Below are 17305 nucleotides of genomic sequence, written 5' to 3' on the forward strand. Positions count from 1 at the left end.
AAGTAAGGTTCCATGAAAATAAAACCATTAAAACCATTAGGGTTATATATCTCTTCATAGATTGGATGGCTTTCTGAAAGTCGTAAGCAACAAATTTGCATTTAAATCTCTGTAATCAATAATATTCTCCTTTAGCTCTTCTAGTTTTTCTGAGCACAGTCAGAAATGACATGCTTTTCTTTCCACCTGCTTTATTTAAACCACAGATTGCAGTTTTGCTCTTTTCCTTTACCACTACTGCATGATCCTCTCTTCCATGCTGGGTATGAGAACAAAATCATGGCTACTTGCTGCTGGGCTTAAGCAGAGCTCTTTAACAGGAAAACTACATTTTACTTAGGAGAATAACATCATGTGGCAGGGCCATGGCAACAATAACACCTCTACTGCCAGAAAACACTTACCCTGGGTGGCTCAGATGGCCCAAAATATTTAAGAGCATTTTTCTTATACAGTAAATTCCCCGTGGTACATTATTTTCTACTGAGAGCTAATAACTACCCTGTCTGTAAAGCAACTGGTCTTAAGTTTATTAGCTTGCAAGACAGAAAAATAACAGACACATATCACTGACATTTAACAAAGATATCTTTCATGGTTTTCTGTATTTTTTCATATGCACCACACGTTTCTCTTTAGTTAAAAAAACACATTTTGAACCACATTCTGAGTAACTTCTTATGAAGCAAAGCACTTTTTCCAAAAAAAGCCCTTAATGCTTCACCAAATACTGAGTCCCTTTTCAGAAAGTTCTAAAGGTTTTTGCAGAAGAAATAACATGTCAACTTCCCCAGTAAAAGCTGTTTCACCCTTGCCATAGCAGCCATACTATTTTCCTTGGCATCATGGGAGAACATCATCCTATTCCTGCACTGGAGTGGAAATGATTGCAAACATGATTTTCATGTGAAAGTGACTTCTTCACACAGTACAAATCCCTATTCACATTTCTTTAAAAATACAGTATTAGTCTATTCTTTTTGAATCAATGAGTAAGTCACTAAAAGGTTGATTTTGATTAGAGCAAAGGTGGAGTGGCAGTATATTTTGGTGTTTAAATATAAGATCTTTCCATTAGCTGGACACATCTTGTGGGTAGGTGATGTGCACAGAAGGTGGTCCAGTCAGCCATGAATATTTTTGTTCTGGAGCGAGTTCATTTTCAGACAATATTTTTAGCCTAGAGTATAGTGAGGCTGTAAAGAGATAAAAGCCACCCTCAGCTTCCGTATTTTGGACAGGCAGTCTGTAGAAATTAGCTGGTACTCAGTGACACAGAGCATGCTGTTGCTGTCTTGTTTTTACAGCAACCACATCCTATTGAAATAATAGGAAGTCACATGTGAAATTGCTAAGTTCACAGTGAACAGCAGGTAGTATGGAAAACAATGGAGGAAAAAAGGATGGCATGTTTAATAATATTATTTCTAGTTTAAACTGGCCTCCACAATTTTTGTAATGTGAATTTTGGTGTGCAAATAAGAATTTGAAAAATTGTTCCTCCCAAGTGATTCAACTTTTGAGTTGAACCATGTGGAACTTCAAAAGCTAAATCTGGATATTCAGAAAATTGTCCTTGAGGGCCTGGGACCCTATTGAAGTTGTGTCAAAAGTTTCGTTAGCTTAAATGGGAACAGGATCGAGCCTGTGATTATTCTTTTTTAAAGTCTGTGAAGAAGTCCAAATACCAGTTGCCCTGACTAGTAATAACAAAAATTCAAAGGAGAACAATAATTTTATGTCCTGGAATGTTAATACTAATGGCATTCAGCACAATCCCACACTGTCAATATCATGTAAAGCGGAGGGACTAATTTTCTTTTTCTGTGACCCAAACACACATAAGCTCTACCAAAAGTCTTCTTGGGTGGCATGTTAGAGGACAAGGAACTGGGATAAAAAAATTTAGAAATGGTCCAAGCTTCACACTAAAGAGATTATTTCTAGAGCTGAAGAGAAATGCTAGTGTTTTATAGTTGAACAGTTTCATATGACTTACAGGGGACGTGTATATTTCTCTCTTTATTGTCTCACCTACTTAAAGGTGAACAAAGGTACAAAATTTTGTTTTTACAGTGTTGATGCAATTTCACCTCTAAGCTGATGAAGTAGATTTCTCTGCATCATCTACAAAAAGAAGAGATTTGACAGAGAGCTTTCCCTCTTCCTTATCCTCTCATGCTCTAAAACTTAGACCTGTCAAAGTGTTAACCTTTTTCTTTTTTTTTCTTTTTTTTTTTTTTTTTTTTTTTTTTTTTTTTTTTTTCTGGGTAAGTCACCATTGCTAATTTGGACAGAAGTTATTTGGCTACATTATTTGTGGAAAAAAAAGCATAGAACATTGTGAAAGACTTGCAAAATGTGGATAGTACAACCCTGGGTTTTATTTGGACAGTCTCCCAGGCACTGTAGAAATGGGAGCATAATGCTTTTACATTTAAATCTGAAATAAAATGACATTTTTAGAGGTATTTCAAAGTACCACATCTAGAATCTAGCATTCAGGTTGGTTAAAAAGAACTTGCTCACCCCTTTGAATTTGTCATTTGGAGCAAAGTTGGCAAATAGCAGGAAAGGCTTCCTACGATGTGGTGAATATTCATGTGAGAAATGTAAACAATGGTTCCACGTAGGATTAACACACTGAAGGTGTTCCAGGCAGTCTTATGGGGGGCAACCTTGTAGGATATACATGACATTTACACATTCTTTAATCACTGAGAGATAACAGTGCAGAACCAGACTTTCCCCTGTTTTGGATTATTTTATGACTATTACAAATTCAGACTTTAGAGGATATTGAATGTAAGATTCCCTCTTATCATAGAATCAGCTAGAACACAGCAATGTGAGCTATCTTAATGAATAAACAGCGCTACTAGTTACAGTACTTTATATCTGAATATGATCCTTAGATTTGTAGGAATTAGTCTGAAAGAACCCAAGGATGAACATTTACTTATTTACAAATTCTGTATAAAAGCAGGATGAGCATTGAAAGCTTTTGCATTCCTTTTCCATGGAGAATGATAACAGTGACAAACTAATGGCACCTTCTCAGGACTATGTGAGAGGCAAATATCATTACCATCCACCTTGCAGCAGTTATTTTAGTTAGCCGAAGGTTTCTTTCTCTAGCACTGTAGACTCATTTCTATACAGCACTTGACTTTGCTGCATATGTTGACAGTATTGACAGTAAGAGAGAAGGATATTATTCCTTAGCCCACTTTTTTTTTTCTTTTTTTCTTTTTTCACCACTTTTCTAGGAATTTTATGTTTATTTTTTATCTATTTATTTATTTATTTTTTCCCATGTGCTTTCAACAATAAATCTGAAGGTTTGTTGCTTTAGAATAAAATGTTACTTGTACTGTTTCCAGAAGACTTGAGGATTATGGTCCTCAGTTCCTTCTGCTTTATGTAGTCACTAAATGAACTCAAAACATCTTGCATCCTCTGGCCTGGTCAAGCAGCAGTAAGATCAACAAAACTGGCAGCTCTGGTGGCAGAAACAGCTTTAAATCTGAGGAGCTTCTTTCAAAAGCTGAGTTGTTTATTATTCAGGGATGATCTGTCTTTCCACCTCCTTGTGCTTTGAGGAAATGTTTGTGTGGTTAACTGAAGACAATTTACAGATCATGGAGGTAAACTTGGGGTTTGCAATCAGTCCCTTATCTGTCTACAGATACTGCTCACCCATGATTAACATGTTCTGTATTAATCATGGGTAAACAGTCCTTTCTGTGTGGTTGACCAAATAGTTCTGCTTTTACTAGTACATATCCTAGGCCAATAAAAAAAAAAAAAATTAATACTGCCACCAAATACAATAGTTTTCTGTAATACTTAGGGAATGCAGTTTGTAATTTGAAACTGTTGTACAAATGCAGACGTATTTGTTGAAGGGTTTTTCACATTCCATCTAAAAAAGAAGAAAAAAGCATATTTTCAGATGTTTCTTTTTATTATTATTATTGTAGAAATCTTAAAGTTTTTTCCTTTTTTTTTTTTTAATTTTTTAAATGCATTCAGAGTTCAAAAATATCTTTTTCCTGTGTATTTTTCATTTGCTTCATTTCTCTATTTTCAACATCATTTTCAAAAGTATATTGATTTCTGATGAAATATTCGGATTCATATTCTATATGAAGTACTACATTGTTTCATGTAGGTTATAAATAGGAGGATTATGAGCTTTAGTTTCAAAATTCTGAAGTTTTAAATATTTCTTCAGATGAGTCTCTTGTACCTGCAGAATATATTTTTTATTCTCTTCTTTGCAGTGCTATTGTGCAACAAAATCTACCCCTTGAAGTTCAGCAGTCTCCTATTATTCCTTCTAAAAAATGCTAAATGGGATTGAAATGCCCATAGTTGTTGCATAGTGATGATTTGCAGGTATTCCTTCTTACTGCAAGAAATGTAATCTGGACAAAAGACATTTAAAGGCAAACTGTTACTTATATATATTTATAATGTACTCATACCCCTAAAATGGGCCAAATTCATTCAGTACCAGGTGGGTACACAAATGGAAAAGGACTCTACATTTAGGAAAGGCCAATAGGGGACCTAAATGTTTTAAGATTTTCATCTTTATTTTACTCATTGTCATTGACAAGTAAGAATTTATACATAAAAACAAACAAACAACAACAACAAAAAAAACACCTATCTCTTCGTGAGTAATCTATTTTAAGCTGTTATCAGGACAAGGAATATAATATGTACTACAATAACATAACATTTACTTTACAGAATAATTGTTTAATTTTGCACTGGAGGCACTTTAGACATAGATTCATAGTAGATTGGCTGTAAAGGTGCACTCTGGGTTTTCACAATTACATCAGTACAAGAGTATAATTAAGTTTCTTCCCTAAAATGTTAGAAAACTTCAATATCCAGAGACTCCTGCCTTGCCTGATAAAGGTGCATAGAAATATCAATAACTCAGCTGTATTAGAAAGGCTAATGAAAATACATGGCGTAGTTATAATGAACACTTTTTTTTTTTTTTTTCCCACCACATAACTTCACTGCATTATCAGTCATTGCATTATCACTACACCTGGAATTGCAATTTGTACTTTATATAAGCCTGAAACAATTTGGGACCTTTATTTCCCCTCAAAATAGTAAGTCTGTAAATGAAGTGACAGTATTATTGGAAGAGTCTATAAATGAATGCTAATTGTGTAATTAGATTGAGCCAATGGGATGAGTTCTTATTTTGCATTAATTTATAAGTTTAGTTCTTACCTGACAGCAGGACATAATTAATAATAACAGGAATAATTAATAATTGCAAAATACACATTGTGATCTATAAGTGTAGTGTTTTGTATGTGTGATAGAATTTATATTATAATACATTATCTAGAGCAAATTATATTTAAGTTCTTGTTTTTTGCTTCACAAATCTTAGAAACATTAAAAAGTAAGTGTATCATAGGAAAAATGCTTCTGCTGATGGATTAATAACTTACCAATAAACTCTGTAGCCTCTAGTTAAATTAGTGTGGTTTTTAAATTAACGATACTGATATTGGAATATTAAAATTTATTCATATTTTTATTATTATTAAAATTTATTTTTACAACTAAAAATGGAAAAAACACCTCATAACATGTGCTTAAGCTGAAGAGTCATCTATAAACATTGCTTAGTAAAGTCCATTTTATTATTGATGTAAAATCCAAGTTGTTAATTTGAAAAGAAGAGAAAACATTGCATATATGTGGGGTTTATAGGCTTTTTAGTTTTCTTTATGACTTGTGTTATGACTGATGAAAAACTAAAAATAAATATGAAATGTAATAAAAAATGTATTTTCCATACAATCAACCTTATTTAGAGGCCTTGCATAAGTTGTTCCAAGATGTACTTAATGGCTGAGCTTTTAATGACAATCAGAACAATACAGTTTTTGAAAGGTTTAGTATAAAAGCAGAAGTCAAGCAGAAGAAAAAAAAAAATCAAAGCTAATAAAGCCATTAACTCCTAGGTTTCCTGTCTCCTGATTCACCAGATTTCATTTAGGTGGGCTTCATCCAAGGAAAAGTCTGCCTCACCAGGGATTTTAAGACTTTCATGACTGCTATCATTACAAATGCATGCAAAACTCTCCAACACAAAATAACTGAGATAAGAGAAATAAATTTTGAAAACTGATAGTCATTTTTATGTCAGTAATAAACTCAGATATTTTTAGGAACATTTTAATACACATATTTATTGTGTAAAGCTATTATAAATTTTAATGAATTATTGGTAAAAGAGGTTTATATCTAGTCTCATGGAAAGAGTTCTCACACTATATATATATGTGTATATATATATATACATGTATAAATATAAATGTGTGTATACAAAAGAATTTCAGAGGAGTCATAAACTGGATAAGGTCTGTACTGAAGAAATAATCAAACTCCCGTCTGATAGTAAAAAAAATGAATCCCTGGAGGTTTTGTTTGAACAAATTCATCTATCCTTATGACTTTCAGATGAAAGCTCTTGAAATCCAAGAACAATACTAAAGACAACACTAAGCATGTGAGTCCCTTTGCTGTTAGACTTCTGATTTACTGCTGGAGTAAACTTGTTAACTACTGGCTCTGTAATAGTCCCAAACCAAATTTTACAACTTCCATTTTAACTTCCATCTTCAGCTTGGTCTCTGAGCTGCTATCCTTATTAAATCCTTACATGAGTGCCAGTTTAATTTCAGGAGGAATTCTGTGATTTTTGATCAGTATGAGATGTGGTAAATTATTTATTTGCATTATTATATTATTATATATTATAATATTATTTGCATTATTTCATGCTTCTTATGTCATCCACAAATTGTAATGCAAATTCTAAGAAAAAACAGATGCAAGTGAAAATAACAGTAATACTCTTCTGTCAAAAATCTAATTCACACCTACTGTTCAAATAACCTATTTTCTGACATATGATTCCTCTTATAAAACACTGTTGCACCAGATTCCTTGTCATTCAGTCGTTCTTCCACAAAACAGTTTTTACACTTTCTTCCTCCTACAGTGCCACATCAGTATAAATTAGCTGGATGATATTCAGTAAATTATATCTCACAGTGACATTTCTATGTAAGGAAACAGAAACCTAGTGGGAAAATGTATATGGCATATTTATATGAAAATGGTTTGCCAAAATCTTTGAATATGGGTGATACAGTGATTTAGAGTTCATTTAAATCTGCATTTTTTCATTTTTTTATTTTCATTTTTTGTACAGGGACATGTTGGTATTTTCACTTAACTGAATTTATATTTCTTTGAAAAGTTATGAGCAGGTTTGCCTAATAAGTCTAGCTTTAGCTCTGAAATGTAGGAATGCTTAGTTATTTGTATTTAACATTTCATTAATAGAACTGAATACCACTGAATACCGATAATAAATTGGGTTTATAGAGGAAGATTGCAACTTCTGCTGCAGAAACCATTAAATATAATTACTTTAATCCGAATTGTAGTTCAGGACATCATCCTTATCCATTGTTAGAAGATGAATATATAATCTATTATGTTTTTGAACACATAATACAACTCCAAGGTAGCAACTCATATTTTGAAATATTTTAACAGATTCTAACCTGAAATTTTTACTTCACTTGTGGAAGCACCCTGAGAACAGAGAAGATGGGAGGTATGTAGAAAGTAAAGCACTGCTTCGTGTCATATGCTGGCAGATTTCTGTATCAGTTCCTGATAAATATGTCTGAGGATATAATTGAAAATTGCCAGAGAGAGTGAAGGTAAAAAGCAAGAACAGTCTTTGTACTCTATGTTTTATCTGCAAAAAGACAATTAAATTTTTAGCCAAGACCTAAAAATGAAACTTTGTACCACTGTGAATAAGACTGTCTGCTGAATTGCCCCTTGCTGCACATAGACTGGCAGGTCAGCTACAGGCACATTTTGTATTAGAAAAGCTTTTTCACCCTTTGGGAACAGGAAAGATGTAATTATATTTTCATTACAACATTGCAGGCTTTATGTTCTTTGAAGCCTAGTAGTAAACATTTTGTGCAATTTGTACTGAAAGAACTGACTGAATTGTTACTCCTTTATAGATTGTTGTGTTTTTTTTTTTCTTCAAAAAAATGCTAAAAAAAAATTCAACATTGAAGCATATTAAATAAGCCAGTAATTTGCAGTGATAGTTATAGAGTACTTACTGATACCTAGCTCTGTGATATCTAAAGTAATACAATTCCTGAGAAAAATGAGAATGCTAAATATTTTTGTCACATCACCTAAGCTATTCAGAAAGAACTTTCAAGCATACAAGCATGTAGATTGATTTATTAACAATTTTTATGAGCTCTGTCACAGGATGATCATAATAAATCATTAGTAATATATTTCTTGCCTGCAAACAAGTAGTGAGGACTCTGGGGAACTGTTACAGAAGTGAAGGTGCTATACTGTATTTCAGTTCATCTCCTTATCTGTTTGTGGCTTTAATCTTTACCGTTTTGATTGTTTTGCCATTCAACAGATTTAAACTTGAGAACTTGAATTAGGGTCTTCTCTATGAAAAGTTTTCAGTAAATTATGATTGGCTGATTTAGACCTTGTTGGTTTGCCAGGTTGCCAGGAAAACAAATACAAGAAGAAAAGATCACCAAAGAATGTACACTAGCTAAAAAAACAAACAAACAAATAAACAAAAAAATAGCCAGCCAACCAACCAAAAAACAAACAAACAAACAAACAAAACTAGCAATTCTCTCAAAGCTCCTTCTTTTGACAGGTAGAAAACAGCTCTGAAATGGAAGAGTACATTAAACTGGTATTTTTTAAGTATGTCCTGTCGCTAGGAGTAGGTAAGGCAACAGAGTCTTATAGCAGCATTTGCCATAATGATCATCCACCCTGATCTTACTCAGATAGTTGGCTGGTGAAGGTAGAAAATCATACATGGAGCCAGATTTAGATTTTGTTGTTGTTTTGCTTTGTTTTGTGTTTCCAGTTCTATACTGTCCCTATACCTACCATGTCTGTCCTACCTATCATATAATGGAACTAACCTAATCTTGCATGATTTTGAAGAGAGGAAAGGAAAGGAAAAGAAGGAAAGAGGAGAGCAGAGGAGAGCAGAGGAGAGGAGAGGGTCATTCCTCAAGGGATTTACACTCCAAATGAATGAAAATAGCAAACAAATGGAAGGGTAGAAAATTAAGAACAGGAGGTAAAGTAAATAAAAAGAAAAAAGAACCAAAACTGCAGCTGCTGAAAATTAGTGTAGTTCTATTGAAGCTAGTGCAATTACACCAACTGAGCAACTGGTTCATTATTTTTATTTGTTTTACCCTTTGTTCCTTTCCTTTGTTGGGGCTTTGAATTAACTGAGCTGAATTAACAGCAGCTGAAGCATCATTCTAATGCACATCCTGTTATGTAGAAAAATCTGGTATCTGTGATGAGACAGATGGAGCAGAGCAGGTAGCTTTTGAGCAGGCCTTTGAAAGAAAAGAGTGAGTATCTACCTAGCCCATAGCATGCTCTATTTTTTTTTATTTTTTTTTTTTTTGTTACAAGATATCACAGATATCCCAGGCTGCTGGTGGTGCATGCCACCTGCATGCATGCTGCTGGTTCTGGGGAGCCCTGCCTGGCACTGCTAACGTGCAGTGCCCACACATGCCACTGTCTCCCCAGGTGCAGGAGATGTAATCAGCTGTCTGCACATGTGAAGATGTGGCATCATGTGTGTCTGTGTCAATGCTGAGAAAATTTCACCAGCTGTAGAGATGTGAACCAAGGCACTCTCCCAACCTAAAGGACTGTGATCTACAAAAATATTCAGGCACCTGTGAAGTTTTTCTCTGAACACTGAAGGCAATGGTATAGGAATTTACTGTAAAACTTAAAAAAAAAAAAAAATGCTTTTCAGCCTGATTGTGACAATAGTCGGGTGGTGTCTTTTTCGTTGTTGTTGTTTGCTTTTCATAAAGAACATTTCAATTTTAACTTAGAAAGCAAAATCTCTCCTTTTCATTAGTCTTATTAATAACTGATGATTATTTTGAAACTAGTTTCCAGTACAAGACATTTCTTATCTAGTTTTTATTCCCTATGGTTGCTATACAGTTCCTGAATCAGAGACTTATCTATTGTTCATTCAGTGCTTTTATACATATATAGGCTTGTACATCATTACTTGGAAATACATTAAAAGAACATTAATCTACAAGGTTCTCTGATGTTAGGAGTACTAACAGTAAGTGGATTTGCAGTTCTAATTCATCTGCCTTTTGCATTAAGGTACAGTTTTTAAATACATGTTCACACATACTCTAGGCAGTTTCCTACTACTTCTTCTTGCTTTTCATTATTCATCACAGAGCTCTTTCACATCTTTAAGGCTTGAATTAAGTGTGGAATTGCACATTTACTTTTGGTCTCTTTTAGAACATTTGTCCACGTACCAGCTACGTACCTGGAGAATATTAAAACATTTATCTCTTTTTTTGACGTATGGAGCTACTATTTCCAGCTTACAGAGAGAGGAACTGAAAGAGAAGTTGTTTTAAATGGTATCAAGGCAGATTCAAACTGGTAAAAAGAGCTGAGGGTATCCTAAATCCAGGACTGATATTCATTCCTGGTGGTAAAACATCATCTGTTTGAAGGTGTCTCCTTTTTAATGGGGAAAAAGAAAAAGAAACTCCGTAGGAATAAAATGCCAATATGTTCACACATAACAATCTTACTAGGTATTACTAATAAGCATTTAGCTATGAAGCATTTTTACATAATGGTAGCCATTTCTTTTGGTCTATATGGGTGTGGCTGTTTCTGGGGTTGGTCTTGAGATGGAGGAGCTTGTAGACCTCATGCTAGAAATTCTGAACTTCCTGAGTGAGGTCACAGCCCTATGAGCTCAGAGCTTATTTCAAGTCTACATGAAATTTCATTGTACAGGAGAAATCACTTTTGTGACCTGTTTGTTTTCTCCATGATGAATATTAAAAGGATGGAAGTGTTGAACTTGAAATAACTTTATATGACTAGAAGTACAAGGCAGCCCAGGTATAAAGCTGTATTTTAACTACTAAAATAGGAAAATATTACCAACAAATACGTCTTTAACCATGTGTGCTGTAAGAGCCTTTACTTGAGATGTATAATTTAAGTTGCATTTCACCATCAGCACCCAAAAAAAAAAAAAGATAACAAGATGCTTCTAAGGTGATTAGGGGACTGCAGAACTTGTCATATGTGGACAGGCTGAGAGGACTGGGTCTGTTTTGCCTGGAAAAAAGAAGACTGAGGGGAGACCTCATTGGCGTATATAAATATCTGAAGGGAAGGTGTCAAAACAATGAAACCAGTCTCTTCTCAGTTGTGCCCAGTGACAGGACAAGAGGCAATGGGCACAAACTGAAGCATAGGAAATTCTGTCTGAATATAAGAGGACATTTCTTTACTGTGAGGGTGACAGAGCACAGGAACCGATTACCCAGGGAGGTTGTGGAATCTCCTTCTCTGGAGATATTCAAAACCCACCTGGATGCCATTCTGAGCAACATGCTCCAGGTGATCCTGCTAGGTAGGGAGGTTGGACTAGATAATCTTTAGAGGTCCCTTCCAATCTCAGACATCCTGTGATTCTGTAGCAGCAAACAGATATTTGTATTAAACATCAAATATTTTAATTTGAAGAAGGAAACTGGATTTGCTCTTATAATAATGAATGTTATTTTGTGAAATACCTACTCATGTGGAAATACAAATTGTAAATGCCCCTCTTCATTATTTCTCTTAAAGATTTTCTATTCCTAATGGTCTTCTTATGTTATTCAACCTACCATGTTTCCATGAAGAGATTACTTTTGAAAATCATATCACTCGTGGAGGATTCATTTTTTTCATTATTCATTCTGAAATCACTGGTAATAGAGGTAGAATTATTATGAGGTAATTTATGTCCTCTGTGAAAAAACATAGAGGTTTTTAATATTTTTCATTCTCCTGTAATGTGAATCTCCTGCACAAAAAACTTGCAACTTGATTACATGTGATAATTTAGTTTTTATATAACAACAAATAAATAATAGGTATCATACATGATGATTATCAAAATAGCCTAACGAGGTTAAGAAAAACACAAAGTGCCTTAATTAATGAAATATGTAAACAAAACACTGTTTTATGTTAAACATATGGATCCCATTCACATTAGTTTACCATATTGTTGAAAACTTTAATTGTATCTGATATATGCTAATGAGGAAGAAACTCTTACTCTAGCTGTAAAGCAGGTGTAAGCCCTGTTTTTTTACATGTGGTGTAAAATTAGAAGGAGAGGGGTCCTGTCACAGGGGTGCAGTGAACAAAATCCAAGGTCTTGATGAAGAAGGGTGTGAAACAGAGAAAGTCAAGGTAAAGGTCCTGTCTGTGAAGCTACTGGTGATTTTTCATGAAGGACCGGTGACTGCAATCAATGACAGTCTCCTGCTCCTGTAGAAAACTATCTTAGCAATATGCTGTGACAAAATACCCAGTGGGAAAATGTTTCTGGAGAGCCAACTGTCAGCTACAATAGTGATCCATTTTCATCTGATGTGGAGATCTGCAACTCTTATTTCTTGCAGCCAAACAGTGAACTTCCCTAATTGCTAACATGCTTCAGTAGCTGTGTGGAGCTTGCCAAGAATGAAACCATACCTGTGATTTAAAAGAGATAAAGTGTAAGTGAGCAAATGTATGAAGTAAAGCTTTAGGAATTCTAGTGAAACCAGGTTAAAACTAAGAAAAGATGAAATAAGAACTGATGTGATGTGTCTAAACCTCAAACAGAACCTGAAAATTCATTTGTTCTCTCTTTCTCTCTCACACACACACAAAAGGCCATGCAAAAGAACTGTATGTGGTTCCCCTTTTATTATTTCTGTTATTTTCTAATCAAAATTACAAGTAGCTGGCAGTCTGCCTGACTCAACCTAGGATATAGGAGAGTCAAACTTCAGTTCTTTGTGCAGCGTTATTTTAAAATCCCAGGGGGCTCTGAGTAAGCAATATGCAGCAAATCTGATGAACGGGATTTACTGAGCAGCTGCAGAAAACACAGTGCAACACAGGGCGAGTGAGACTGGTCTCTAAAGCATGCACAAAATGCAGACATTTTTCTATCCTTGTATCAGCTGTGTGGTGTCTGGAGTGTCAGTCGGACTGGAATCAAATACTGCCTGTTCCTTTGTCAACAGTGAAAAGTGTTTTGTATGACTCAAGAAATTTAGGATTTTCCTCATTCCCTGATTTGGTACAGGTTGGATCATGTTCTGAAACTTGCGGTTCTCTTTCATAGCTCTAGCAAAATATATTTTTCCCATTCAATATGATGGTGACTATTCTTGCTGTCTCATAACTGTAGAGTCTTTTCTTGAATGCCAATAAATTCTTAGCTTTGATGTTATCTTGCTGCCAATAAAAGCTAGTTTTATACTACATTAAGAGTTGTTTACCTTTTTCTGTAATGCTGCATAATTATGTTAGGCTAATAAATTTTTCTCTCCCAAACAACTTGATTTTTAAATTTTGATTTGATTTTATTTTTTTTTAATTTTATTGTTGTTGCTAAAGTGTTTTTTATTTTTATTTTATTTTATTTATTTTATTTTTTATGACTTGTTAGAAAATTGCCATAAAAAAAAAAAAAAAAGTGGAAATGCATAGGGGAATTAGTTCATACAGTGAACCACATTTTTTTTTTTTTTAATGTATCGTATCAAAGCATGTGAATAAGGAACAAATTGGATTTATTGGTATGTGCTGATATTTGAATCCTTAATTCCACTTTGCATCTTTCCCTGTCTCCACCAGGGGCTCATGCTGCCCCAGTAATTTGATTTGTGAACCATGTAACTTCCTTGGGCAGGGATTAGAAGAACAATGGTATATTGGCTTTGATTACCTTCCACTAGCTTACGGAAAACAATTTAATTAAACTTTTTTTCCTGTTTCAGCTCTGAGCTGATCAGTATAGAAGGATCATTGCTTGGCCCCTTCCTTACCTTTGATCTCAACCTAGTGAAATGTAGCTGTCTCCAAAGAAACATAGAAGTTGTGTAGGAAAGGGAAAAGTCATCTTTACACAACATAAAGTTCAAATTATTGAAATTATCTTCTTCTTAAAAGTGGAAGTATTATTTTATGGTTTAACTGTACTTTAAGAATTAGACCTCCCAGAATTGTCCTTGGTGATATTAAACTTGAGCATTATTTTTATAATTAAGTGGCAAAACACCCTTTGAATATATTTTATTAAGTGATTTACTTTGAGCTCTGATATTTATAAGCTATCAACCTACCTTCCAATAAGGCCAATGCAAATGATGAGTGTATATTTTAATTTTAAAGTGTAAAAATAAGATATACATATATTTTTTAATTTAATAATTAAGAAGAATTATATGGCTTTCTCCAACAGATACAGTTACATAGCCATATTCTTGGAAATAAAAGAGAGTAGAGCACAGTACCTAGTATCTTCCTGTATTGTGCTCTAAATTCCCATAAATCTGCTATACGGTTACCAAAGTGAGAAACACGGGCAACTTTCACATTTGTTAAAATGCTCATTATCATGTTTACCACATTAAATGAAATACTGGAGAATGAGTTGCATCTTGAGGGAAACAGTGACATGAACTGTAGTTGTTTCCATGGTGTAAAGATAGTTGTATATTGAACATACAGCATGCCTCCTAACAAAGGTTTCTACTACTGTAACTGGTGGCATGAAGCAACAAAAGGTTTGGGTAATTTCAGAGTTGTATGTTTTGTATAAATGACATTTGGAAACAGCACGTGCTCAAAAAAAAATTCTACAAGGTAAAGTTTGGCTTGTGGCTTCTGCCTTTCTGTTTGATGTAAATGTATTTATCCAATGGATTAATTATTTATGGTCTGGCCTTTCTATAAAACTACTGTTGCATTTCTATTTACTGGTTTTAAAGCACTGTCTATGTGGGTGGGCAAAATGATTTTGCAGCATTTACCCCCCATGCCAGCTGGCCACCTCAGTGTCTCCCTGTGTGTGTTCAACTTTGTTCAGTTGCCACATGACATGAAGCAGGGCTGTGACCCCTGTGATACTCCTGCTTGTAAATGTAAGCTCGGCTATAAAAATTGCCATGATTCCGTCAACAGAAGGTTCCTCAATGATGTTGTCTGAACTCTTCTGTTTGCCATGTGTAGTAGAAATAAAATTTTTCACTTCTAGAAAGGGAAAATATATTTGGAATAGTACTGAAAGTTGCTGTGGTTAGAACTTAATGTAGAGATTCTTAAAATACAGTTTGCTCACAGTCTGTCAAAAGAGATCACAGAAACTGTGAGGCCATGTCCTTTTCAAGAAGTTCTTTTTCCAAAACCCAAGACTCCTTTCAGGTTTCAAGTGCTTCAGTTAAAGGTATGTGTAAATGCAGGCTGTTGGGGTTTTCTCTTACTTAGTGTGATATTCTGCATTAAACTGCTACTGAAATTCTGCCAACCAGGGAGGATGAACACTGCGGTGTGTCTAAGCATGTCATAATACTGAGCACTAGATCAGTGTTTTAAAGAGTAGCTTTTACTGGCATTATCTTGCTCTCTGTCTGAATGTTTGGAGGTCTCCATTATGAATTATGTATCTCCTTCAGCAGCTGTATCAGAATATAGCAGACACAAGAACTGGAGGACAAAATGAAACTGTCTTTCTCAGGAACTATCACTGTGTGCTTGGCTTGTCTGGATACTCCTTACTAAGCATTTAGTATGGGGCGCTATCAGGGGCTAGCTGAACTTCTCATACAACCCTGAACATGTATATTTTATGGACAGGAATGTTATATTGACTAGTGGAAGTACATTTTGTGACCAGATGTCAATAAAAACCATACAGAGAGTGAGATGAATAACACATTGGAAGGCGTTCACATGTATTGATATGCTTTAGATATACTATCAGAATCAGAAAACATTGGTATGTTATGTATGTTATGGTGTGTAACACCCATGAACAGACTTTCAGAAATCTACTTGTGTTCTGCAAGGGAACATTAACTCAGTGCTAACAACCCACCAGAGCCCTAATGATGGTTCCTAGTAATACGGAAAGTGAGGACCTTAGCACTGCTACCCCTGCTCCCCCCCAACTCAGCCTCCCTGAGAAGGCCTCCAGAAGCATTACTGGGAGACCATAAGAAAGCAGAGATGGGAGGACCCAGAGCTCCCTCTGGGGTAAAATTAAAACAAGGAAAAACATCAGTCAGCAAAATAACCCCATGCTTCTCTGCTGGCAGTTGTGCAGGATGCTACATTTAAGTGGGCTTCATGATATGCTCCTGAAGCCAAAACTGAGTTCACCTAATGTGCATTTGAAAATTTGACACTTTTAATGTAGCTACAGGCTGTAAGAATTGGTGCACAAAAACATTTCTTGCTTTATGGTTGTTTTGGCTGGGTTGTTTTCTTGGATGGCGTGACAGAAGGTCTAAGGTGTCCTCCTGTAGATGTAGGCCTTGACTGCAGCTGCTCCTGGCGAGCTCACTGCACACCAGGACCTGGCCTCTCATTTGTGCAGTGGAATTATAAGATGGATGGTTTGCAAACACTGATGTTCTTTACAAACTTCTTGCTTATCTCAGATAGTTTCTGAATAAACTATACATTCATGGGTCTGACCGGTTACTCCAGCCCTGAACTATTTTTGACTATTTTATTCCAAGTAAAGTAGACAGCAGACACATTCAAAAAAATAAATAAATAAATAAAAATTGAAAAATGTACATACAGGATCTCACTTTTGAAGTGAGATGAAGAGTGACACTGGAAAGGAGTCAAAAAAGATATGTTGTTCAGGAAAGAAAAAGATCCTGCAATATTTTAAGAGTAACCTCAGAGTTTCCTGAACACCTAGATAATGGGATATATTAAGAAAGATTTTAGATCATTTTGGATGTGTATTTGATTATCTGGCTTCCCTATAATACACAGAAGTCATCTTTCTGTTATTTTCATAAACACAAAAAATCTGTCTGGTGGTAGTCATCTATTTCCATTTATTTTGCGGAACTGAATCAAGGGGTTGAATTCACTTTAAAAAATGTACTAATTACTGATTGGTGCACTAACTGAAGAATATAGATTTTCTTACTCTTATCCTCTCTTATATGCAAGTCACACAATATTTATACACAAAATAACTGATCCTTCTGCTTATGCTACTACAGCTACTACAGAATTTTTTTACTATACTTATTTAACAGAAATGTATTTTCCT

The 17305-nt window shown here is 34.8% G+C and overlaps 1 long non-coding RNA gene across 2 annotated transcripts in view; it reads left to right on the plus strand.

Moving 5' to 3' along the window:
• The first annotated feature begins 9438 nt into the window (after nucleotides 1–9438).
• The window catches only part of LOC106015737 (uncharacterized), a 50954-nt gene continuing 43087 nt past the window's right edge, over nucleotides 9439–17305 (plus strand). For both annotated transcript variants that reach the window (XR_011809133.1, XR_002400217.4), the window contains exon 1: nucleotides 9439–9512. This is a non-coding gene — a long non-coding RNA (uncharacterized lncRNA). The remainder of the gene's footprint in view (nucleotides 9513–17305) is intronic.

The sequence above is a fragment of the Anas platyrhynchos genome, chromosome 4 (genome assembly GCF_047663525.1).
Source record: "Anas platyrhynchos isolate ZD024472 breed Pekin duck chromosome 4, IASCAAS_PekinDuck_T2T, whole genome shotgun sequence".
Taxonomy (NCBI): domain Eukaryota; kingdom Metazoa; phylum Chordata; class Aves; order Anseriformes; family Anatidae; genus Anas; species Anas platyrhynchos.